Consider the following 26242-nt stretch of genomic DNA (forward strand, 5'->3'; position numbering starts at 1 on the left):
TGAGTTTGAACAAAGCCCTGTATATATGAAAATGCTTCTTCAATGTGATATTCAATATAAGATCCAATTGTTCTTTCCAAACTTCAGAATTCAAATAAACTCTTAAGTTAGTTTATCTTTGGGATGTTTAGCCAAGTAACGTACTCTCGTATGGTTTCAGCAAAGAATGGTTCAACCAAAGTACTCCCTTTCGGTTTCCACAACCCAAATCAAAATCAAACTTTAAGGTTTACTTAATTTCCAAATATACATAGTTTATATGATTTTCAAATTTAAACCATCCACGCAATTTAAATATGTACTGAAAATAAAGAATAGGGAAAGAAAGAGTGAGACGGAGATTTTTACGAGGTTCGGCTTATACCCAGCCTACGTCCTCGTCTTTGGCAAACCACCAAAGGATTCACTAAACCTGTTCTGTTAATGGATGGAACAAAACCTTCACAATCGATACCCCATGCTCAAACACTCCTTCACTAGGCTAGAGTCCGCCTCTCCAAACGATGTCCCCTCGTTCGGTCACTCCTTTAGGCTAGAGCTCACCTCTTTAAGCAATATCCCCTTGATTAGCCAACGATCCAAACAATCCTTGGAACGTCAAAGAACTACAAGAAACAAGATATAACATGCGTACAAATATACTCACACAAAGAGCAAGTTAGTACAAGTTCACCACTATATACTTCAATGTAAAATATCAATATGAAATAGAGTGAAGCTTAAGTGTAGAATTCACCTATATCCTTTTTAGATGAGGATTAGAAGTAGGAATTCAGAGAAGGAAGTATTAGCACTTCAGAATATCTCGGCAAAAAATATTTGCAATGAGTGAACAAGAGAGCTTTGGAAGAACAAGAGTGCTTTCAACTTCTAAAACAGATTTTTCAATTCAAGGTTTGTTTTGATTTGCAAAACCATGTATTTATAGGCTTTCAAACTTGTTTCCTTGTTGCCAAAGTTTTCTTAGATAATTTCCCAAGTTTTTAAAAAGTTTGGAGCCCAAGCAATATAAGTTTGAATTTAAAAACTTTTGAAAAATATGCCCATTAACAGTATTCAAATGACTGAACTTTTGGGTTTAGTCATCTGAGGAGGTTTTGCCTCTTTAGAAAATTTAGCAAAAAATCTTTAAATGACTGAACCTAATCTTCGATTATCTAAAATTATTCTTCAGACATCTGAAGTTACACTTTGGTTGTCTAAAGTGGTTCTGTGTGCTGTTCTCTCAGCTGAAGTGCCTCCCGTGAACAGTGTTCGGTTGGCTGACAGTTATGACCCTGCTTCAGTATTTTGGCCATAAAATTTTCTGTGTAACTCCAAATTAGGTTTTCTTGGTGTCAAAAGAAATCTAAGAGAAATTCCTATAACTTTAGTGATAAACACATTTTAAAATAAAGAGCTTTTGATAGATAAAAATACACCTCAATGCAGATATATAAAAACTGACAGCATTTGGAAAAAACTCTTTTTGGTGTTTTTCATTCCAAAAATGATTCTAACCTTTTTAAAATAATTTTAACCTTATAAAAATATTTTTTTTAAATATGTTAAAATGTATCCAGGTCCAAGAATTTAACCTAATAGCTTCAAAATATTTCAAACGATATTTTAAACATTAAAGCACTTATATAAGACTTGTAAAACATTAACATTCTAAACGCTCAAGTCTTCATGCTTGCTTTGGCCATTTCTTGGTCTTCAAACTTTAATATTCTTTGAGCTCTTTCACTTTGATTGTCTTTAGCTCTTTTGACTTTAAACATTCCCTGGCTTTCAACAAATCATGCATGACATCATATTCTTCAAGATTTAATATATCATCTTTAAATCCATTGCTTTGACTCATTTAAGCTTCATTTGATCCTTGTGAGCACCTTGACCTTAGTTTTTCATATGTGAGCCCTGAAATAACATTACTCACACAAATATGTTAAATTCCACTTGTTTGTTAGCATCAAAACAAGATAACAAGATTTTAAGCCTTGTAATGCCAATACATCTGAATGAATGTAGTCGAGTATACCCTCCGTCTTGTGCATGGCTACCATGATCTAAATCCTATTCTACTTCTCAAGCACACAATACTTGCAAAAATCCATCTTGCATGATTTGACCCCCTTCAAAAGATTTCTCATATGAAGCTCATTGATTCCACTCTTAACCATATGCCCTAATCGCATATACCACAAACAGTTATCCGACTCAGATTCTGCAGCTGCAGCTCAACCTACAACTATAGTACCCAACAGTATATAGATATTCCCTGATACTTTCAACCCCTTCATCATAGTCAAAACACTCTTGCTCACCATCATTACCCCACTTTCAGACTTGTAAGTAAGCCCCTTATAGTCTAAAGTGCCCAATGAAATTAAATTCTTTTTCAACTTTGGTATGTGCCTAAAATCACATAATGTCCTCACCACATGATCATACATATTTATTATGATGTTCCTGATTCCAACAACTTTACAGGCAGCATGATTTCCCACTTTCATGTATTCAGATGCAAATGTTTTATCCTTAATACTAAAGATGAACTAGGAAAATTTGATGCAAAATCTGATGAAGGTATCTTCCTAGGGTACAGTATAAATAGTAAAGCTTATAGGGTTTATAATAAAAGAACCTTTACTATTATAGAATCAATGCACATAACATTTGATGAATCAAACAATCATGACAATAAAAATGAGAATGATGAAAAAGAAGATACTCCACAAAAAGAAGAAGATCTTGAAATAAAAGAAGAAATCAATAATGATGCTCCAAATGAAAACCTTATAAAAAATCTGAAGCTTCCTAAAGAATGGAATATGATAAAAATCACCCAAAAGAACGAATTCTTGGTGAAACATCAAAAGGAATAACCACTAAAGCTCATTAAAGAATATTTGCAACCATTATGCTTTTTTTATCTCAAGATGAACTCAAGAATATTGAAGAAGCCTTAAAAGATGACTCTTGGATCATAGCTATACAGGAGGAACTAAATCAATTTGAAAGAAGTCAAGTATGGAAACTTATACCTAAACCTAAAAACAAGTCAATCATAGGAACTAAATGGGTATTTAGAAATAAAAAAGATGAAACTGGAGTAGTTGTAAGAAATAAAGTTAGGCTTGTAGCACAAGGTTACAATCAAGAAGAAGGCATTGATTATGAAGAAACCTTTTCCCATGTAGCAAGAATGGAAGCAATAAGGATGCTTCTTGCCTACGCAACCTATAAAGACTTCAAATTATACCAAATGGATGTAAAAAGTGCATTTCTAAATGGCCATATTAATGAAGAAGTCTATGTTAAACAACCTCCTGGTTTTGAAGACTCTAAAAATCCAAATCATGTATTTAAGTTAACTAAGGTCTTATCTGGATTGAAACAAGCTCCTAGAGCTTGGTATGATAGGCTAAGCAAATTTCTACTTCAAAATAATTTTTCAAGAGGAATGATAGACAGCACTTTATTTATAAAAAAGATAATAATATGCTTATAGTTCAAAATTATGTTGATGATATTATATTTGGAGCTACTCAAGAGGATTTATGTAATGAATTTGCTAAAACTATGTAGAGAGAGTTTGAAATAAGCAAGATGGAAGAATTAAATTACTTTCTAGGTTTGCATATCAAACAAGCTAAAAATGGAACTTTCATAAATCAAACTAAGTATTTTAAAGACATGTTAAAGAATTTTGATATGGAAGAAAGTAAACCTATAGGAACTCCCATGAGTACTTCAACTAGTCTAGACAAGGATGAAAAAGGAAAACAAGTTGATACCAAACATTATCGAGGTATGATAGGAAGTTTACTTTACTTAACAGCAAGTAGACCAAATATAATGTTCAGTATGTGTATATGTGCTAGGATCCAATCGGTTCTTAAGGAATCACATCAAACAGCAGTAAAACAAATCCTTAGATATTTACTAGGCACACTAGATTTAGGGTTATGGTATCCAAAATGAACTGATTTTGAAATGATGAGTTATTCATATGCATATTATATAGGATGCAAAACAGATAGAAAAAACACTAGTGGAACTTGCCACTTTTTAGGACACTCATTAGTTTCATGGTTTTCAAAGAAACAAAATTCTGTAGCATTATCTACAGCTGAAGCAGAATACATAGCAGCTGAGAGTTGTTGTGCTCAAATTTTATAAATGAAACAACAATTAACGGACTTCAAAATTCAATACCAAACAATCCCCATAAAATGTGATAATACAAGCGCAATAAATATTTCAAAGAATCCGGTATCACATTCAAGAACTAAACATATTGATATACATCATCACTTTTTAAGAGATAATGTAGACAAGAAAGAAATAGTTCTTGAATTTTGTCAATACTTATGCTCAATTAGCTGATTTATTTACCAAACCTTTAGCTGAGGATCAATTTATATTTATTCGATGAGAATTAGGCATGTTACATATAAGAGAAGTTAACTAAAAAAAAAAGGCAAGAAGCTGAGTTTTGTCAAGACAGACGACTGCCAGTGAGTTCGCAGTCGACTGGCAGGCTACTGTCTGTGTAAAAGACAATAGACAAACAACTACCAGTGAGCTTGTAGTTGACTGGCAGGCTACTGTCTGTAGACAGACGACTGTCCAATTAGAGACAGATGACTATCTCATGGCGGGTTATGTATTTTTCACTTAAAAACATGATTTTTAAACCCTACAGATGACTAATCATTCGTCTTCCTTCCTCTAAAACATTTTTTCTTCTCTTTCCATTTAGTTCTTTCTCTCCCAAACTTCACAAAAACGATTATCCATCATACCCTACTCCATACATATCAAATGGTTCGTACCAAAACTGTGAGAAAGAAGGACAAAGCTTCTTCATCTTCTTCAAAGCCTACAAGCAACGATGACATTGAAAAATGGCTGGTCTCTTCACACGCGAAATCGTTGTATCAAAATCACCTATCTACTATTGAACCGATGTTCTATAATATTTTAGATGTTACTTTCTTTGAAGAAAATTTTCCTAAAATTTTAGAAATGTTACTATAGGATGGGACAAGTTTATCCTTCATCAAGTAAAAGGGTATTATCCAGATCAAATTAAGATTTTTTACTCTAACTTGGTTAAGAAGGAAGATGGAATTACTTCTGAAATTTATGGACAAAGGATTACACTTACCCACACTCATTACGAAAAATTCTTCATATCAAGCATGGGAATTTTGAGTGTACACCAGTTGAGGAGCATTGGACCATGGAACAAGGATTTACACCACAAGAATTTCTGCCTCTTGTGATGACTGATGCACCTGTGTATTTTGGACATCCTCCACCATACAAGCAGCTTAATCTTCAGACACAAATTCTGCATAAGATCATTGCATAAAACATAATTTTGAGGTCTAGATCCTTTGATCACGTGTCATATTTTGATTGTTTTGTAATGTGGTGCTTACTAAAAGAAAAGAAACTAGATTTATCTAGCATCATACTGAAGTGGATGGTGATGAAGCTTGAATCTCCTAGAATTGGGCTTCCATATGGTGGTATTCTTTCCTTAATCTTTACCCATTTTCAAGTCCTCTCTCCAGCTTCAAAAATAGTAAAAAGAACCCATTATCATGTTTTCTCATCAACTACATTGAAACGAATGGGTTACAAAAAGTATACCGAGGGTTGGATGTTCCGGGGCAATAGACCGGCAAGACTTGCACCTGAAGCAAGGAGTCCAGCTCCTGAAGAAGTTGATATGCCACCTTGGTTTGTTCTTTTTTATCAAAATTATACCAGCTTTAGTTCTGAAATTCGAGAAAACTTTTCTTCTCTTCTAGATAAACTCTCCATCATCGATGACAAATATACCACATTTGAAACTCATATTGCTAAGATAGAACATCATGTCACTAAACATGACACTGATTCAGATAATATGGATAGTAAAAATTCTGAAAAGGAAGAAGCTGAATCTGAAGAAGGTGAAGGAGAAGAAGAAGAAAAAGAAGCAGAAGAAGATGCATGAGATGATGAAGCAGCAACTGAAGAAGAAGAAGATGATGATGATGAAGGTTCCCAACACTCAAAAGGAAAAGGAATTTTTGAAGATAGTGACACTAATTCTGACATTTAGACTTTTGTTGGTGTTTTTTCTATTTTGTATGCCTAAATTCTAGATGTATTTTGGTTTTGTTGTACAAAAGGGAAGAATGTGTAAGCTAAAAACTATAAGTCTTCATATGTATTCTAGCTCTGGAACCCTGAACTTTTGTAATGTTTTGTTATCAGTGTGATGTATTATAAGTTTTAATATTCATGATAATTCTACAAACTTTGCAAGTTCTAATTTAAGTATGCTGATTGACAGGGGGAGTATTATGAGTTATCACTTGAGCATAATTCTTAATTAATTGATGTTAATATATTAACACTGGTATCATACATACTCAAATTGATATTTGCTCTTGATTATTATATACTCAAATTATATTTTTTGTATGGATGTCAAAGGGGGAGAAGTGTTTAGCAAAAATCATAAATGATATTGATGAAATTATTATTCTTTATGAAATTATTATTCTTTCTAATGAACTTTTTTGATGAAGTTTATTGAAAGGGGGAGTCTTTTTAAGGCTCACTCAATATTTTTGCTTCTTGTTTGTCATCATCAAAAAGGGGAAGATTGTTGGCCTTAGAAGGTTTGATACTTCATTTTGATGCTAACAAACAAGTAGGATTTAACATGCTTTAGTTGAGTGTTGTGTTTTCTCAGGAATCCATATTGAAGGTACTCATGTAGCATGAATCAATGACTGATAGTATGGATTAAAGTCTGAAGAACATAAGAGCATGATGATTAAAGAAGATCAACATGGAAGCTCAAAGTTCAAATTATTCTAAGAGATTAGAGACTAGCAATAAAGAAAGTACAGAGCAAAGGAGAATTTTTAAGCACTTAGGACAAGTCTTTGTAAGTACTTTAAGTTTATTCAAGTATGAAGTTTTCATTTTGAAGCTCATTAGACAAAGCGACTTAGAGACCTCAAGATAATAACTTGGAACATGTTTTCAAAGTTAAAGAAAATTTATATTCCAAGTAACAATGAGAGAGAAATCAAAAAGTGACTAAAAAAGAAAATTATTCAGTTGACAGATGACTGTGTGTTAGTAGAAAGACGACTGATTAAATTAAAGGCTTAAAAGTGAAACATAAAAGTCTGACAGACGACTGTCAAGGCTCCCACAGTCGACTGCTAGTGAAAAGTGAGAAGACTGTGAAAGTTTTACCAATCAACTGTCCATCCTTTATGTTATTGAAAAGCTTAAAAGTATACATAGACAGATGACTGTCATCATATGGACAGACGACTGTGACCTTATATTCTGATGACAGACAAGTGCTACTCAAGGGACAGGCGACTGTCACCTTTCTACCTATGATTTTCACAGTTATATTTAATGGACAGACGACTCTCAAGTCTTCACAGTCGACTGCCTCATGACATTTTTCTTTTTTCCAACAGATATAATTTTTGAAATTCAAATATTTGGAAACTCAAAAATGTTTAATCTATGGAAACAAGTATGAGTATCCTTTGGGGAACAAGCAAGAAGGTTTTATACATCTATAAATACCCCTAAAGACACATTGATTTAATCACCAAGATCAATAAGAACTCACAATCTGCTGTTATACTCTCTCTCACTCTAAAATTCTGAAAGTGCCTCATATTGCTCTCACCCTTACTCGAAATTAAGAAGTTCTTTCTGAATCTCACTATGTTTGATCATTGAGTCTTTCACTGAAAGATACTCACGGTGATAAAATTCTAAGAGCTTCATTCTGAAATTCATATTCTGAATTTAGTAAAGTGCATTAGTGTTTTAAACTTGTACTAATTAGCTCTTTGAAGAGCAAGTTCTTGTACGTATTGTTTTTCTATCATTGTAATAGGGCTTGTTGACGATTTGAGTATTGAATCATTGAACCAAACAAGGGGAGATTGTTTGGAGAAGGTGGGCTCTAGCCTTACCCAAGGAGTGCTTGTAGTTGTTTTTGTTTCAGCTGATAAAGGAATGATAATAATGAATCCTTTGGTGGTTTGGCCAAGGGCGAGGACATAGGCTATGTTGAAGCCGAACCTCGTAAAAATCCTTGTGTTCATCTTTCTTTACTCTATTCTTTATTTCTCAAGGATATAATCTGCGTGGCTATTTCTAAATTTCAATTATGAATGTTTTGTTGTTAAATAGACCGGAAGGTAATTCGTTTTGGATAAATCAGCATTGATTGCGGAAACCGAAAGGGACTACGTTGGTTGATTATCCTTGACCTATTAATCTAAAATTTTATTTAAAAACTAAACATTGGGAAGAAGAATACTTGTGATACAGGGATTATATTAAGTGCAGCAAATTTTCACATATATTATTACTTAAATTGAGTGTTTGATCTTGTGGTGATTGATTGTGATTGTTTCTAAGATTTGCAACTTAAAAGAACTAATTCTAGAAGGAACAATTTTTAAAACCAATTCACCCCACCCCCCTCTCTTGGGAAGCTATTCCTAATTTCAACCACTCTTGACTAAATAATTGACCAATTTTGACCAAATTTGACGAAATCAGTTGAACAATTTTGGACACCAACAAAATGATGAATATGACTTTAATAACCCAAAAGGACCCGTTCAAAAATTGAGACCCAATTTCAAAGCAAGTTAAGATTTTGAAAGCTTCAATCCCAACTTTGAAAACTCCCAAACTCATGGAAACTTAAAAGACTCGATTAACTAACTCAGTTCTTAGTTTTTGAAATTGAAATTAAAACTTATAGGATAAGACCTAGACTAGTTTATGAAAAACAGTGACTAAAATCAAAGGACCAACATTAGATCTAACATGAGGACTCCAAACTAATCTTTTTTGAGTTTTTGATAGTTAAATTTTTGGACTTAATATGAAGGAAAAAATTATATATATATATATATATATTTAAATTGAAGGACCATTTTTCTAAGGACTCTGAACTAATTTTTTCTTTCTTTGGGTTTTTGAAACTAAAATCAAGACTTTAAAGAAAAGGACTTCAACTTATTTTGAATAATGAAGACTCTGAATCAGGGGACCCTAAAGCCCAATCTTCAATGAATTTGGAAACTACGGGATTCAGCAACGGGAAAAAGGGTTTTGAAATATGCTAAGTTAGACGTACTTAAATTTCGAACTCCTAAGGTTTAAACCCTCATACATAAAGGAGGTCTACTTTGAAACTACCGAGCCCTAGATGAGAATGAAGATTAATTTTGCAACTAAAAGAATTAAAATTACCATGAACAAATTTTAACAATTGCCTTAATAACCCTAAGACCTGGACTGGACACTTACAAGACTCAACTCTAAACCATACTTTTGAATTTTAAGAGACTTAACTGAAATTAAAAGGACTCAATGGGAGGATTTGGGTCTTAATTCCCAAAATTCGGGGTCAATCGGGGCTCAAAGCCAACTCCTATTTCGTTGAGTTTCCTTCGGGTAGCCTAGTTAAAATTGGGGTGTCGACAGCTGCCCCACTTTGTAGGCTTCATTGTTTCAATGCAACGGTTGGAACTCCCCTACGTTATTTGAAGCAATAAGTCTGCAAATATAAAAGACACCTATTTTAACCAAGATGCTTAACTGTCTAGTGCCTTGGGGTCAATCGAGTGCATTTCCTCGTCAGGGAGGGACAAAGTCAAACGAAAATATAGGAATGTACGTACGAGGTTTTTTTTTTTTTTTTAGTGGTTAAAAGTTAGGAATTAGCTGGGAATTAGTGATCAGTATTGAGTGTAGGGATTACAAGAGATGTGTAGTGGCATGCTATTGGGTGTGGGAAACCGAGTTATGCAGGGTAGGATGACCCAAACCTCCATGTCGGTTTGCTATGGATATGGGAAGTCTGAGCCATGCGGGTACGGTGACCCAAACCTCTGTGCTGGTTTACTACAGATGTGGAGAATCCAAGCCATGGGGGTATGATGACCCAAACCTCTAGGTCAATTTGCTACGAACGTAGGGAGTCCGAGCCGTGGGGGTACGATGACCCAAACCTTTGTGTCGCTTTGCTGCAGTCATAGAGAATCCGAGCCATCGGGGTACAATGAGCCAAACCTATGTGTCAGTTTCCTACGGATGTGGGGAATCCAAGTCGTGGGGGTACGATGACCCAAACCTTTGTGTCAATTTGCTGTGGACGTAGAGAATTCGAGCGGTGTAGGTACGATGACCCAAACCTCTGTGTCAGTTTACTACAGACATGGAGAATCTGAGTCGTGGGGTTATGATGACCCAAACCTTCGTGTCGGTTTGCTGTGGACGTGGAGAATCTTAGCAGTGGGGATACGATGACCCAAACCTCTGTGTCGATTTGCTGCAGACATGGAGAATCCGAGATGTTGGGTATGATGACCCAAACCTTTGTGTCGGTTTGTTGCGGACGTGGAGAATCCGAGCCATGGGGGTACAATGACCCAAACCTACATTTCAAAATGTGTTTAAGTGTAGTTTACAATTTTAGGTTTGAAACATAGTTGACTCAGTAAGGATATCAACCGAGACAGAATACCCTATTGAGGGTGATCAATTGGACCCAAGATCCTGAGATTCTTTCAAAAAATGTCCCCAGGTGTAGAGCTCAGAGTTACTCCACTGGGGATGATCAATCGAGAGCAAAATCCTGAGGTCTTTTGGACAATGAGCATTAAACTGCGAGATTCTAAATCTTAAAAAAGTTGCTCCAATGAGGATGATTAATCAAGTGTGTGATCCTAAGATTCTTTGGTTGTCTTTGGATTGTCCGATTTGAAATTCAAAAACCAATACCCCGATTGGTTCTTTGGCCAACTACCCCAATATGTCGATCTGTGCTTAGGGTCAGCTGCCCTGATTTCTGATATTGGCAAGGCAAGAATGGTTCATTCAAAGATGCCCAAGCTTATTTCACAAGACAAGTACGGATGAAATGCTTTTTGTGGCTGTGTATGCATGTTACTAACTTATGATGCTTGCCATGTGATATGCACACATGTTGCTATCCATAATGCAAGTGCATTTCCTTAAATGTATGTAATGCATGAGGACGAATGACATGCATGAGGATGCACGACATGCATGAGGATGCATGATCCTTCATTTTTCAATGTATCGGTAAACGGCCACACAACCCCCGATCTTGGCCACACTTTTAAATCCCAGTCTGATACGAAGGTATCTGACTCAGCCAAACTGAAACTCGACACGAGGATTTCCCTAGTGTTTACTTGCTCTGATTCTTGACATGTTTCAATTTCCCACCGATGCTCGAATCTGCCCTAGTGTTAACTTGCTGCTGATTCTACACATGCTTCAATTTTCCACCGGCGCTCGAAATATGCCCCAGTGTTTATTTTCCACTAATTTTGGACATTCTTCAATTTCCCAGTGGTTCTTGAAATCTGCCTTAACATTAACTTATCATTGATTCTAGACAAGCTTCAATTTCCTAATGGTGCTCAGAGTCTTTCCCATTGCTTACTTGCCACTTATCTAGACATGTCTCAATTTCCCACCGGCGCTCAAAATCTACCCTAGTGTTTTAGAACCTTTAATTCTTTTAACTATCCATTTTTTGGGGATTTTTGAAAAAAAAATAGGGTTCTTGGTAATGAAAATAATTATGCATTTATGTCATCGATTTGTTAAATCAATATACCAGGCTATGCAAAATAGTTGTTTTGCTATGTTCAAAAATTGTTTTAGGAAAAGGATAAATTTTACACCAGTGTTTCCGAGTCTTGTGATACCATCAATAACTTATGAAAATTATCCCTACCCCTTCTCGACAACTTCCCCAGTTTCAAAAGGATCCAACCTTTCTTACTGTTGTGAGACTGAATGGTACCCTTAGTTCAATTGTTTGCTTGCGATCCATCTGAGCCTTGCTCATGTTTCGATCTCTAGATGGTTTTTAAGACTCAGAATGAAACATAGGCTTAGGGGTGTTGGATCCCAGAAGGAAAGGAAACTAGAGTTCAAACTCCCATCACCGAAGAACGTATTTTGCTCCAGTTTGGGCAAATCATTGACCGAGCTTGTTAATCTGAACAAGCTGCCCCAGATTTGCAGGATCAGGTCATTACGTAGTTCAAACTCAACATTGAATCTAACAAATCATTTTAGACAACAATGTATGACAATCTGGCCATGACTTTTATTTGAACTGCAATGTAGGCTTAAGGTATTGGTTAAAGAAGGAAATGGGTTTGATGTGGCTTAACCTTTGATGAACTTAAAAATGGGTAATCCTGGGTCAATGATCACATCTTAAGCGTGTCCCTTCTCATTTTCCTTTTCTTATTTTTTACATTTTCTTTCTTTTTTTGCTTTCCCTTTCATGGAGGATTTTTGAATGACATGTTCATTGGGAGCTCAATAGGGACTAATCTTTTTAAAACTGCCCCAGTGTGGGGTGTGATCATTTGACGAATCATTTGAAACAAGTTCCAAGAGCTTGGTAAGGTTAAGTAAATTCCTACTTAAAAATGAATTTACAAGAGGAATGGTTGATAGTAATTTATTCATTAAATCCAAAAACAAAGATATGCTAATAATTCAAATATATGTGGACGATATTATATTTGGAGCTACAAGTGAAGATCTATGCAAGGACTTTGCCACATGTATGCAAAAGGAATTTGAAATGAGTATGATGGGGGAGCTAAATTATTTTCTTGGATTACAAATTAAACAAGCTAAAAACGGAACATTTATAAATCAAATTAAGTACATCAAAGATATGCTTAAAAAGTTTGATATAGATCAAAGTAAACCCATAAGAACTCCTATGAGTACATCCACAAGCCTTGATAGAGATGAAAAAGGAAAACAAGTAAACATAACACACTATAAAGGAATTATTCATAGTTTATTATGTTTAGTGTGTGTATGTGTGCTAGGTTTCAATCAGCACCTAAAGAATCTCATCTAAAAGCCATTAAGAGAATATTTAGGTACTTACTAGGAACACTTGATCTAGGTTTATGGTATCCAAAGGACACTGACTTTAAAATGATAAGTTATTCAGATGCTGATTATGTCGGATGTAAGATTGATAGAAAAAGTATAAGTGACACATGTCACTTCCTAGGTCATTCCTTAGTATCATGGTTTTCAAAGAAATAAAACTCTATAGCCTTATCAACCACCGAAGCTGAGTATGTAGCAGCCGGAAGTTGTTGCGCACAAATCTTATACATGAAACAACAATTAAAAGACTTCAATCTAGATTATAAGACAATACCAATAAAGTGTGATAACACTAGTGCCATAAATATATCTAAAAACCCAATTTCACACTCAAGAACTAAACATATAGATATAAGGCATCATTTTTTGAGAGATCATGTTAAAAAAGAGGATATAATTCTTGAGCTTATAAATACAAATGACCAATGGGCTAATATTTTTACAAAACCCCTAAGTGAAGAAAGATATATACATATTAGGAGAGAACTTGGGCTAATCCATAGTAGCGAGGTTTTACTAAAAAAAAAAAAAAAAAAAAGAAATACAACATTTATCAGAACTTCCATCGTCTGAACTCCACACCCTAGACGACTGAACACTGTAGCAAACAGGCTCAGATTACTGAACCTGGAACTTCAAATGTCTGGGAGCCTACTGTCTCTTCAAATTCCAAAATTAAAAATCTTCAGATGATTGAAGTTAATCCTCAGTCATCTGAAGTCTCAAGGTTTAAATATACATCATAGACTAAAACCCTAATTTCAGACTTCTGAAGTTGGTTGTTCAACTTATCCGTACATCTTCCTCTCTATCTCTTCTTCTCCTCACTCAACAAATCCTCAATCCAAAGCTTGTTTCCCTCTTCAAAGATTTAGTCCACGAAATCTAGGGCATCCATGAGTATCTCCATGCCTCGTATCAAACAAACTGCCAACCGAGGGTTTTCATCTAGGAAAGATGCTCAAAACCTTGACAAATGGCTTGTGGCTCCTTAAGCTCGAATTCGTTATCGTACTTCACTTGGTACTATGGATCCAATCCTAGGTAAAATTTTGGATATCTCAATTTTCAATTCTAAATTTCTTGATATCCTTCCCTTATTTCATGTCATAGGATGGTTTGATTTTATCACCCAGCAACCCAAAGGATGCTATCCTCATCTTGTCAAAATCTTTTATTCTAATATGACAAATGAAAATGGGATTATTTCTTCAAAAGTTAAAGGAAAGAAAATTTTGCTAAATTCTGAAATATTGTCTCCTATTTTCAAAATTAGTCCAGGAGATTTCAACTTTCCTATGTTTGCTTAATCCTGAATTCTAGAAGAAGGATTCACTCCTAAAATTTTCCTTCCAATGATCACGAACAAAGAACCTATCTATTTTGGGCATCCTCTGTTATACAAACAATTAAGCTTAAAGGGCCAAATTCTCCATAAAATTGTTGCAAACAACATCCTACCTAAACAAGGCTCTTTTGATCATCTCTCCTATATTGAATGATTTGTTCTTTGGTGTCTTCTTAAAGGAAAGAAACTAGACTTAGCTAGCTTAATCATTCGATGGATGTGGACCAAACTTGAATCCTCCTAAGTTGTTCTTCCCTATGGAGGGATTCTTACTCTTCTTTTCAACCATCTTCATGTTGCAAATACTTCTGAATTCTTTATCAAAAGAACCTGCTACGATCTTTTCAATGAGACCTCCCTAAAGCAAATGGGGTATGACAAGGGGAGTTCAAGATGGTACTTGAAATCAAGTAGAACTCAATATGCATCTACAGCACCAGCCTCAGCTGCAGCCTCAGGTTCAGCTTCAATCTCAACCTCAGCCTCAGCATCTGTATCAACAGCAGCACAATCTTCTTCTACATAGGATCTTGGTTCATCTCATGATACGCCTTCATGGTTCTTATCATTCCAAAGGGATTTCTCCAGTTTCTTTTCTGAAGTACGCACTGGACTAAAAAATATTAAAGAAAAGGTTACCTCCCTTGATCAACATGTCACTCACATAGAAAAGTATCAGGCTAGATATTCTAGGGGAGGTGATCCCATGGATATTAGCTCTGCTCCTCAAAGTGGAGATGATGATGATGATAATGACTCTATTGAAAAAGAAGGAGATTCTGAAGAAGAAGAAGAAGGTAATGAAGTAGAAATTGAAGAAGAAGGAACCGAAGAAGAAGAAGAAGAAGATGATGAAGAAGAAGAGCAAGGAGATGGCTCAGAAGAAGAAGAATAGGATAGTTAGAAACTACCTAGCCTAGGTCACTATGAAACTTTTTGTATGTAATAGAGTATCAGGACTTATGTACCTCAAATTTTTGTAATCATGTTGCTATAAAGCTTTTTGTCTTACATTTCTGCTATTTGTAAGGGAACTTATGAATTTTTTTTAAACATCTCTAGATGACCCTTTGTACTGACTACATCTTGTTATAAGAATGACTTCTTGATGGATTTTCATAATCTTATTACTCTTTTTAACTAATGACAAAGGGGGAGAGAGTGTTCTAAGTAAAGATAATAAGCAAGGATATATAAGCAATATCGGCAATATCAGCAATATCTTACCATTTGGATAAAACATGGATACATATGAACACATTATGAACATGAATTTTTTATTATGAACACATTATGAACATGGATTTTTTATGAACTACATGGCTATCTACATGGTTCTTTGGTTTGCTTATAAATGCCTATAGTAAGGGGGAGTACTTTATCTCATATAAAACTTTTATCTTTACTCCTTGTTTGTCATCATCAAAAAGGGGGAGATTGTTGGCCTAATAAGGTCTTTCAATCAATTTTGGTGATATAAAACAAAGGATATTTTAATGTAGAAAGGTTGAGTTTTTGTTTCAGGAAATCAAGGATCAAGTATGGATCAAGTGTAGATCAAGTGTGGGACATCAAGAAAGTTAAACTAATAAGTGATCCAAAGAAAATAAAGCATTGGCAAATAAAGCAAGTTCAAGCACATATTCAAAGAACTTAAAAGCAAAAAGCATGAGAAAGATATCAAGCATGGCATATAAAGTTATTAGGAAATCCATTGTAAGTATTTCAAAGTTAAATATTGATTGAAATATGCTTTGAAGCTTTTCCAAGAGATTATGAGGACTTAAAAACCTATTTAGGATTATTAACACAAGTTTTGATTAAGAGAGCAAATCAATTTTTCATGGAAAATATTTTTCAGTAGTTTTTGTTTGTTCAGATGACTGAAGTTGTAACTTCAGATGACTAAACTTCATGTTCATATGTCTGAAGAATTACTTCAGACGTCTGAAGAATAAGATCAGACGTTTGAAGATTTTCTGGGAAGAAACAGAAATAGGTAGCAGCTGTTCAGATGACTGAACTTGTCTCTTCAATCATCTGAACCCTACTTCGGTCATCTGACTCTGTGTCTAGTTCATTTTTTAAAAAGTCTCAGGAACGTCGGATGACTGAACTCGAGTCTTCAGTCATCTGAACATTGTTTAACGGGGCAAATTTTTAAAAATCTAATATTTTATAAAATAGCTGTTTGGGCTCCAAATTTTGTAACAACTTGGGAAACTCTCTAAGGAAACTTTTGCAACTAGGAAACTTGTTTGAAAGCCTATAAATACATGGTTTGCGTAAATCAATATACACCAAGCTTTGAAAATCTCTCATAAGCTCTCTTGCTCTTAAAGCCTCATCTTGATCAATCTCTTGCAAACTAAAACGTGTTGTGATTCTGATATTCTTGTTCATCCATTTCTGAAGTTAGATTGTTGATTTCTCATATGGAGAAAAGGAATTGGGTGAAATTCTTGTTAAAGCTTCAAAAGTGTATTTCATTCTTGATATCTATTTTTTGAAGTACATAGTTTTAAATTGTACTAACTTGCTCTTTGTGTGAGCGTTTCTTGTACACAATCTTTTGATCATTTCTCTCGTAGATTTTGAACGATTCCAGGTTGTTGGATCGTTGACCAAACAAGGGTATATTTTTTGGAGAAGGCAGGCTCTAGCCTTAGCTAAGGAGTGATTGTAAACAGGTGTTGTTCCACCCGGTAACAGAATTGCTATAGTGGAACCCTTTGGTGTTTTACCAAGGGCGAGGACATAGGCTGTGTTGAAGCCGAACCTCATAAAAATATTGTGTCTTTCTTTCTTCTTTACTTATTATTTTCTATACAATCTATTGTTATGTGTTTTAAAGTGCAGATTGCGGGGTCTAAAGTTTGAATCAAAGGAAAACTCTTGATATTTAGAAAGTATGTTTCGATTGACCATTTGCGGAAACCCAATAGGGAGTACGTTGGTTAATCTGTGGAAATCTTAATCAAGAGAAGTGCATACAAATGTTTTGTTCAAAGAAGGTTGAGAATATCTACAAGGTAGCTGATAAAGATTCTAAAATTCTTGCTTGATTGGTTGAATTGTTTAATTTGGTTAATTGGCTTGTGAATTTAAATTTCAGTATCTTGAAGTGTGATTTTTAGTTAATTACTTTATTACTTTGGAGTCATAAGAATTAAAATATTAAAAACGAAAAGAATACAATTCACCCCCCCCCTTTTGGGAAGCTATTCCTAATTTCAAACTGTCAGGGTCGCACTTTCTAGTTGAACGCCCTTACCATTATTCTTTAATACAATTATCCATGGGCTATGGCGGCCATCCTTTTTTCCTCAATTAGGTTCAATTGATCATACTGGGATTGTACCCATTCTGCCTAAGTCAGATCTGCTTCTTTCAGGACCTTCAAAGACGGGATTTCGACTTTTATTGGGACCATAGCCTCCATTACGTACACCAAGGAGAAAAGAGTAGCACCTGTGGAGGTTCTGACTATAGTTATGTAAGCCATTAGAGTAAAGGGAAGCTTGTCATGCCAATATTTTTAAGTTTCTGTCATCTTCTCCATGATACTCTTAATGTTTTTTATTGGCTACTTCAACTGCCCCATTCATCTAAGGCCTATACACAACTGAATTGTGGTTCCTGACCTTGAACTGGTCGCATAACTTCGTCATTACTTCATTGTTTAAGTTCTTGGCATTGTTTGTAATTTTCCTTTCGAGGATTCTGTATCGGCAGATCAACTCTCTTCTAATGAGATGGCTGACCACGTTCTACGTAATGCTGGCATATGAGGTTGCCTCTACCCATTTAGTGAAATAATCGATTCTTACAAAGATAAAGTGGTGCACATTGCTAGATTTTGGGGTTATTGGCTTTATCACGTCCATGCCCCAAGCTGAGAAGGGCCAAGGTACAGATAGAACATGAAGTGGGGCTGGTGGAACATGTATTTGGTCTCCGTAGAGTTGGCACTTATGCCACTTTCGAGCGTAATCAATGCAATATCTCTCCATGGTCATCTGGTAGTATCCGCTCACGAGGATTCTTTGTGCATGAGTGACCCCCGATGAGAGTGCCGCAGACTCCTTCGTGGACTTCATGCATGACTTGTCATGCCTTCTGTGCTTCTACGCATCGTAGGAGGGTCATATCATGGTTTCTTTTGTACAATACCTCACCATCCAGGAAAAATCCCATGGCCATCCACCTGATTGTCTTTCAATCGTTACTGGTTGCCCTTTCAAGGTACTCATTTTTCTAGATGTATGTCTTGATATCATGAAAGGCTTTCCAATGATCTCTTTATCACTATGTAGTGGGCAGGCTCTGACTGTATTATGATCTGAATAGGATCAATCTCCACCCCTTCTTCTACTTTAAATATGGTGGCTAGCGTAGCCAACACATCAGGAATCACATTGTTTTCTCTTGGCAGATGGGAGAAACTGATACTATCAAATCCTTCAGTCATCTCTGGAATCTACTCCCGATACGGTACCAGTTTGGCATCCCGAGTTTCCCATTCTCCTGCCAGTTCGTGAAAGACCAAGGTTGAATCTCGTCTTACCATTAACCGCTTGATACCCCGATCTATAGCAGCTTGCAATCCCAACATACATGCCTCGTATTCTGCTATGTTATTAGTGCAAGGAAAAAGAAGCATGGCTACCACGGGATAATATTTTCCTTCCGATGATATGAGTATGACTCCTATTTCGTATCCCCAAACATTGACTGCCCCATCAAACAACATCACGCATTTTTCGGGATCCTTTTCTTCCTGGGTCATGGAGTCAATGTCCTTGTTCAGGAACTCAAACTCCATAGGTCGGAAGTCCTCCACAACTCTCTCTTCCAGGTATTCTGCAATGACACTTCCCTTGATGGCTTTCCTAGTGATATAAGTAATGTCATATTCAGTCAACAACATCTGCCAACGTGCTAACCGTCCTGTCATTGTGGGCTTTTCAAACATATACTTAATTGGGTCCATTTTGGAGATCATCCAGGTGGAGTAATACAATGTGCATTACCTCAACCTATTGACCACCCATACTAAAGCACAACATGTTTTTTCCAAGTCAGAGTACTTAGGCTCATAATCCATGAACTTTTTGCTTAGGTAGTAAATGGCCCATTCTTTTCTCCCCGACTTATCGTGTTGGTCTAATACACATCCCATGGAGTTTTATGACACAACTAGGTAAAGGATTAGCGGCCTTCCAAGTACTAGATGTACTAACACCAGAGGGTTCAAGAGGTATTCCTTTATTCTTTTGAAGGCTACTTGGCACTCTTTATTCCACCTTTGCGGGTTATTTTTTCTTAACAGCTTGAAGATGGGTTCACAAGTGGTGGTCAGTTGCGATATGAATAGGGCAATGTAGTTGAGCCTACCTAGGAAACTTTGTACCACCTTTTCAGACTTTGCGCTAGGCATCTCTTGAATAGCTTTGACCTTGTCGGGGTCAACCTCAATCCCCTTCTCGCTCACTATAAACCCCAACAAATTTTTGAAAGTGGCATCGAAAGTACATTTTTCGAGATTTAACTTTAACTGACATTTTTGGAGCCTCTTGAATAATTTTTCCAAGTTTGCCACATGGTCTCCCCCAATTCGTGACTTAATGATCATGTCATCCATGTAAACCTTAATCTCCTTATGCATTAAGTCAGGGAAAAGTGTTATCATAGCTCCTTGGTAAGTGGCCCCAGCGTTCTTAAGTCCAAATAGCATAACCTTATAACAAAATGTCCCTCATAGTGTGATGAAGATTGTCTTTTCCTTGTCCATAGGCACCATCCTGATATGATTGTATCTCAAAAATCCATCCATGAACGGAAATAAAGCATGTGTTGCCGTGTTGTCTACCAACACATCGATGTGCAGGAGTGGGAAATTATCTTTAGGGCTTGCTTTATTTAAGTCCTGGTAATTGACACAAACTCATACATTGCCGTTCTTTTTTATTATCAGGACAATGTTGGCCATCCATTCGGGATATTATGCTACCTCTAGTAATTCTACCTCGAACTGTTTCTACACTTTTATTTTGAGCAACATTTCCGACCACATTCTTCTTAGCTTTTGCTCTACCGACATATAGTCAGTATGAAGGGGAATGTTGTGGGTCACCAAGTCTATATCTAGACCTGGAATGTCTTGGTATGACCAGGCAAACACATCTCAGTATTCTTTCAGTGACTCAATTATTTTGCTCCTTTCCTCACCCTCCAAGAATGCTCCAATTTTCACTTTCTTGGGCTCTTCCTTAGTCCCCAAATTGATCATGACAGTGGGGTCGCTTCTAGTCAGGGTTGGTTTCTCATCTAATTTTAACATTCTCTCCATTTTAGGGGATAAATTTATTTCTTGCTCTTCAACTTCAGTTTCATGAATTACATTTTCGAAGTTAATGTCAATTTCTTAGTTAGAAGTTCTGGTGTTATCATTTCCTTTATTCCTCCATGAAGTCATAGCAAACAAAATTTTGACAACTAAGTTCGAGACGCACATAAATGATAGGAAATGCATAATTCATTTTCATTAAAAAAAGCTGCCCTAGTTTTTTTAGCACCCGTGGATTACAAAAACAAACAAAAGAAAATTAAACAGAAAACATTACATGATGATGTTTGGTAAATCAAAAGAGCTCCAATTCTTAAGCCCTACTTCTGACTGGAGATAGTAGACCCACTCTTCGAAGGCATTTGAGGAGACTTCGGAATCCAACACTGATATGCTTAGTTGTCGCATTTCTGTTTCTAGGTTGGATTGGCTACTTTTCACAAAGGTTTGGTTGATGGATGGGACAACCAATCCCCTTAGGGAACTTGCTTCCCCAGTGAGTCTACTTATTCTCTGCATTTTCCTTTCCTCTACTTTCCTTTTTCAGTCTACTGCCATGGGCACGTAGTCAAGATCGTATTGGTTCTTTACTTCATTGAGCATCAGTGGCCTTCAAACCCCCTGCAAGTACTTCCTAAGCCCCTTTCCCAGATAATGTCCTTCCTTAATCATCTCAAAGGCCATTATACATGTTGTGGCTGAAATCTGGGGACAAGGGATTGAGGATCCTTCTATTATAGTCATGGCATTGACAATTTCAAAAGCTCAGAATGAGTCCGCTAGCGCTTCCTCTACGGCTTCCACGTAAGGAGTGGAAGTGGGCTTAGTTATCATTACGTCCATCTAACCATACACACAGACTAGTTGGTTTCCCACAACAAGCTTCAACCTCTGATGTAACGAAGATGTAATCGCCTCGGTATTATGGATCCAAGATCTTCCTAACAAGCAACTATATGACGGCGTGATGTCCATAACATGGAATGTGATGTCAAAAACTACTGGCCCAACTTGCATGGGAATCTGAATGGCCCCTATCAAGTCTCTACGAGTCCTATTAAAGGCTCTTACCACCAGGTTGTTTTCCTTGAGGTATGAGAGGTCCACTGGAAATTTTTGGAGGGTGGTCAATGGCATAACATTAAGGGACGATCCATTGTCAATTAACACTCATGCTATCATATGATCTATACATTTAACTAATATATGTAGCGCCTGATTATGTCCCCTCCCCTTTAGCGGAATCTCTTTGTCGCCAAAAGTAACATAATTAGAGGTGGCTATGCTCCCTATCACATGGATGAATTTATCGACACTGATGTTTTGAGGGATGTAAGCCTGGTTGAGAATTTTCAAAAGTGCCTCTTTATTTACTTCCAAGTTCAAAAGCAATGATAGAATGGATATATGTGCTGGCATTTTGTTTAGATGATCAACCACACTATATTCAGTGTGTTTAATTAGCTTTAGAAACTCCTTGGCTTCCTACTGCTGCACGGGCTTCTTAAGACTTCGACTCGACTCCCCTATCTTTTATGTTCTCGATTTCTCATGGTGTTCTGGTCCGTACATGCAGCCACTATGAGTTATCCCCGCAACATTATCTGCATCTTCTGTACCTTGGGCCTTACAATTGTACCTTTAGGGCACTGCCTTGTTGCTCTGGTAAGGAAATGGCCGAGGAACCGAAATAACCAACCGAGCTAGCACTTTAAAGGTGTAACTGGCTCTTCTTGCCATGGGTATGAAAGGTCGACAAGGGCATAGGGGATGCTCTTGCTCTTTTTCCCCTATGGTCAAGACTTCCTTACCTTTTTTAGCAAAGTCGACCTCTATATTCTTGCCATCAATCATCCAGCACAAAAACATCCTGAAAGTTTTGCAGCATTGGACGGTCCTTCTTACTTGACTTTGGCACTCACAATATGCACCCTCCAGGCAAGTGACCTCTGGTTCTACTAGGCCTGCCTCCTTGAGTTCCTCGTGTATCTAGTCTAGGTCATCTAATCCAACTCCATTTCATGTATCCCTCTGGCTCTTGCCTTGACCATTCCAATGTGGTCTCCCCATGGTCAAGCAAGGGGTTTCCTTGGATCTCGGTTGGTTTGTCATCAAAATCAAGGCACCCCACATCTTTCAATAACTAAACTTTATGTTTGAAGGCCCAGCACTGGTCGATGGAGTGACTAGGAGAGTTTGCATGATATGCATAGTGGGCAATACGATCAACCCATCGTGGGGGTGGGTTGGTGATAAGAGTTACTGGTATGGTCATCACCATCCTCCTTTCACGCAACTGAGGGAATAGATCTACATAAGGCATCGGGATGGGATCGATCCTCTTGACATTCTAGGGCATGTTTCCTTTCCGGGCTTGATCATTCATGGGTGCTTGTCTAAATCAAAGAGCCATAAACTCGGGCCTCGCACCTATATGTAGCATCTAATTTACCATTGGTTCAACATAGAAATTTCTCCTTGGCCACTGGTTCCGGCCTCCCTGATTCTAATTTCTGAAGAACCCTGCACCATCTGAGTTTCTTCTTCCTTCTTTCCTTTAACCCATTTCTTGCTCAGGCCACTCTCCGTGCTTCTAACCTTCAATCGGCCTACTTTGACATTGGCCTCCACTTTTTCCCCCACCGCCACAATGTCCACAAATTTGTGGCAGGTGGATCCCACTAGGTGTGAATGGTAGGGATCTTTTAGTGTCCTTATGAACAACGTGATAGCTTCCCTGTCACCTACCGAGGGATCTACTTGGATGGCTATGTCCTTCCACTGATACGCATATTCTCTAAAAGACTCTCTTGGCTTTTTCTCCATTTCGAGAAGGGTCATATTAGGAGCCATCTCCAGGACATGGCGGTATTGCACCCTAAAAGTAGTGTGTCATCAAGTTCTCATTGTCAGAATGGGCAGCCTTCGACTGAAAATACATGCGCAGGTAGGCCCGGGGGCATGTAGTCCCATCAAACTTCTCCAAGTCGGGCATTTTGAACTTTGAAAGGTGCACCATGTTGGGCACCAAGCAATAGTCTGAGGGTCTGATGGTGTGGGATACTCGGGTCCCTTCTACTGCTTTTAACCACTTTTCAAGCTCGTTACAGCGGTGCTCAGTTGTGATTTGGGTCATGTCGACCCCTATTTCCATAGCTTCCATTGGCGATAGGTTGACCATCGAAAATCTGGGCATGGATGTTGTAGGGATGAAAGGGGCCATGTTTGGCGATGTGGGCCATCTATAAAGGTTGACGGCGGCCCAAATGACTACCCTTGAACTATTGTGGGCTTGGGAATGTATGGGAGCCCTCTTTCTTCTTCATCCTCCTCAATCTGCAAGGTTTTTCCTTTTAGCATGATGGCCAAGATTTTGTTTTAGCTTATCATCAATTTCTTCCTGCTTCTATTCCAACCCTAAGAATCTGCTTTCAACCTATTCTACCATGATTTTGGTTTTCTTTCTAGTTTTGTAAGGGTGCGTTGGTATCTCAATCTTTGCGGGCTAGCAACCTCCCATACAGAAAGGATCTTTTTTAGTAGGATGAATGCATGACTATGTATGTTAATGCATGGGTAAAGTGAACCAACTGCACATTATGATCATGTATGCATCCTATTTTACTCTAGCCAAGGTTCATAGGAAAGATCATTCATCATTTCCATTAAAAGGAGCTTTTACACATCCATTGGGGATACACAAAAAAAAAAAAAAAATTACTGAATTAAGTAAGCCCAATCAAGCATTTGGAACCTAGGGCCTGCCCTTCCCTGAACTGCTTGCGCCCTTTTAGGCTAATTTCGACTGTCGAGATATGGTACCAGTCGCTTTTTGTAACAAAGCCCGATACTTGGCCTCCCAATATTCGACCTTCTCCATGAACAATTCTGCCTTATCTAAGGCTTGGTTAAAGTTTCTTCTTTGTTCACCCAACTTGTTCTCCAATTTTCGTATGCGGATTTCTTTCTCCTCAATCTTAGCTTTGGCACCTTCCAGCATTTTTGACTTCCAATCGAGCGCAGCTCGGAGTACCTTTTTCTTCTTTCTTAGGGCTACTATCTCTTTTTCTGACATCATAAGTTGGGTTTTTTGCTGTTTGACCTTGTTTTGGTAGAAAGTGACCAATTCTCCTTCTTTTTGTCTGCTCTGCTACCCTTCTATTATCTCACTCGTGGTTTCTACCTCTACTGGTGCCCGAGCCCGAGTAGCAGGAACCATTGGCGCTTGCCTAATCCGTGGCTTGACTCTGTCAGCCAACCACAACTTGTAGCTCTCTTGAACATCCATGATCTAACTATTTGATTCCACTGTATGCACGTGTTTTCATGCCACTGTAAATCCCATGAATTTTTCTTGACCAGCATCTACTTCATATACAAATTGAGCACTTGCCAACCCATGTGTCATAGGTACAAATTGAATCCCCCCTACTTGCCTTCTGAGTATAAGAGGCACACAGGTTGTCCCTCCCCAAGGACCTAGCAATGGTACCCATGGGAAGTTTCCGCATCTGTAAACCATATCGAGCCAATCTATCCATGGGTTTTGCCACACAAAACCTCTACTGGTCAAGTGACACAACCTTTTCTTCCACTCAGACTTGCCAACATATGTTTCCTACTGAACGGTTGCAAACTCAGCCAGAGGAATTCTAATAGTTGAAAACATTGGACGAAAGGATCCCTTACGACATGGCAGGTGGCTTATTATCTAGACATATACCAGTTGTACACAGCACGTCAATCTAGCATGTTGCCTAGTCTGGCTTATATGGAGGGGTCAAAAGGTTTTTGCCAGGATTTTATGAACTAGATTTACTCCCTCTTTCACCTGTGCTACAAAAGAAACAACAACATAGTCAATTACCCCCAATTCTTTAGGAAATACAACCAAATCGTAGATGGCTAAGGCTAGCATATACAAAAGGAACTCTTCTCTTTCTTCTTTTACCATTAGCCCCTTTAGATATTGCCAGATGATTTTTGTCTCTTCTGTCTACTGAATTTTGACCCCAATGACATCATGTAGCTCTTTCACAAAGGATGTCCTATTATGTATATACGTCTTGTAGGGTGTGTGAAGCTTTGGCCCAGTGTAATAGTGACGTATACTCTTCGATGGTTGGATCCAAATTCACCCTGTCCATAGTAAATCAAAGATGTGAAGGGTCCTAGAATTCCACTAAACCTCAATCACCTATGGATTTACTAGTACATGAAGTAGGAAGCCGATGTGTTCATATAGCTTGGAGAACTCTAAGCGGCGGTGAAGCATCCACCCTTTCCAAATGTCTTTGAGTTTCTTCAGGGAGTTGGATCGGGTTTTATGCTAACTCGGTCTAATATCTTGATCATAGATTCTTTTCCCATGGTATCACCCCACTATCTTTGTTGCCCTTCAGAGTATAACTAGACTACTGATTCTGTCTCACAGTAAATTGCAACACCCTCCATGGGTGATTTTGATCTTTTCAGAACCTTGGGAAGGTATGTGGAATGCCTATATGGATGTAATATGTCAACAATAA

The sequence above is a fragment of the Malania oleifera genome, chromosome 1 (assembly GCF_029873635.1).
Source record: "Malania oleifera isolate guangnan ecotype guangnan chromosome 1, ASM2987363v1, whole genome shotgun sequence".
Taxonomy (NCBI): Eukaryota; Viridiplantae; Streptophyta; class Magnoliopsida; order Santalales; family Ximeniaceae; genus Malania; species Malania oleifera.